This window comes from Pteropus vampyrus, unplaced genomic scaffold, assembly GCF_000151845.1.
Source record: "Pteropus vampyrus isolate Shadow unplaced genomic scaffold, Pvam_2.0 Scaffold425, whole genome shotgun sequence".
Classification (NCBI taxonomy): domain Eukaryota; kingdom Metazoa; phylum Chordata; class Mammalia; order Chiroptera; family Pteropodidae; genus Pteropus; species Pteropus vampyrus.
The window spans coordinates 87803-89796 of NW_011889206.1; positions in this window are offsets into that span (position 1 = coordinate 87803).

Below are 1994 nucleotides of genomic sequence, written 5' to 3' on the forward strand. Positions count from 1 at the left end.
CCCAAGAAGGGGCCGTGCCAGGGCTCGCTAGGGGCTCCGCGCAACAGGGCACAGGCTGCCCGGACCTTGCGCGGAGGGACCTGGGCCAGTGGCTCTCTCCCACAGGTCCCCTTGGTGGCTGCACGACACGGCGCATCTGACAACAAACCTGCGCTGACGACAGGTCTAGCTCAGGACATAACTGTCACCCGAAGGGCAGTGAGCCTGGCTGGCTCCCCTCTCTGGGTATTAAATCGAAAAACTCGGCCTCTTTAGCTAATGCTCATGTGGTCGCATAAGAAGTATTTTGTTTTTTACTTTAAAAAATTCAACCCTTTTTTATTACGCAGAGCAGGACAATCTTATTTTCTCCCAGATAGATAGTTAATTCTGCTATTAATCACTCGTTCAATAAGTACTTTCCCCCACGAGGCCAAAATATCCCTCTTGCTTTCTGTTACGTTCCCACCGTGACTGGGTCTCGTTTGGGGCCATCCTATGCCGCTCCCCAATCTGTCATTCTCGTGCTGATCCTGTTGAATTTTCGGGCTCTATAATACCCTTTGCTCTCTGGTAAATAAGCCTCCTTTACTGTGAGGATTACTAAGAGGATTTATTAAAAAATGTCTAGCACCGTGCCCAGCACACAGTAGACACTAAGCAAAAGGCTCGCTCTCTTTTTCCTCGGCTAACGAAGCCAAAGATGAAGTATCAAAACTGGTTTACATTCTGCTTTTACACAGATGTCTCAACATGAGCAAACCGCCAGCGAGGTTCAGATTACGCAGAAAGCAGGCAGTTCATAGTCCACACTGTGAGGAGGTTTCCATTTCCCAGCGCTGACACCTGAAGTGTCGGGTCAGAGGCCGCCTAACACCGCGGGCTCCCGCAGAGGCTTCGTTTCTTCCCGACTCCCTTCCTCTTCCTCCCCGGCCCCATCCCGCTGGCCGTCTGCAGAGAAGGCTCATTTTCCCCTGCAGCTTCCTCACAAATGGCAACTGTCAGAAGCACCAGGAACTGCGTTTTTGAATCGCTTCTCCTACTGGTTCTGAGGCCAGAGCTGCAGGCACCGCGTCTGGTGACGCTTGATGGTTCGGCGGCCTCGTTCCACCTGTCAGTTCTCCCGTCCCTGAGCTGGACAGAGGCAGCCCTGTCCTCGCTGCTGGGGGCTCCGCTCCGCGTCCAGCCCGCACAGTCACGAAAACCATCCCCAAAATGCTGCTTTCGCAGTAAGTTTTATGTCTAGTACTTATTTTTAAAATAAGGATAGGCTTTCTTCGGAACTTTAAATGGTTTTAAATTCATGAAAAGTCTTGAATTTAAGAAATTTACTTTGAACCAACAAAGCTCTCAGAATGACCTGTAGACGCAGCAAGTGAGGTATTTTGTCACATGTCAACTTCACGCCTGGAATCAGGATTCGTTTCATGGCTGATTCCCCTCTGTCCTCCTCCCCAGGTAAATGCGCCTTTCCTCGGGCTGAGGGCAGATGACACGTGTGAACTGTCAAAGCCTCAGACATCCAGTCCCTGGAGGCTGCTTCCTGCCTGCTATGAAAGTGCTCTTCGGGCCGTGACCGTGGACCCGGGGGAGCTGGACTTGGGGTCTGAGGGCTGTGACAGACGCTGCCACTCCCCCCTCAGCGTTCTAAGTTGCCTCTGTCCCTGAGCACCTGTGACCTGCTCTGCTTCCTGCAGGAGGGCAGGGGAGACACCAGGGTGAGTCTCCACAGCAGACAGCTCTCACCTGTTGGAGAACCTGGGCTGTCCCCCTCCGTCCCACAGGCCCCGTCTCCCACCTCCCGCCCCTCCGCCCCTGCTTCCTGCCCCGCGGGAGGAGGCTGAACCACGGGGTGCCCGCTGCACCGCGGTTTGCCGAGCCGGGCGGGAAAGGTACAGCGAAGAGGAACGAGACGCCCCGGCAGAGCGAAGGGTGTTTTCCATGCGCTCGTGTTCCTGTGCACGGTCGTCTCCTAGGCAACGGAGACCTGTCTCTACACATGTAACCTGACAGGG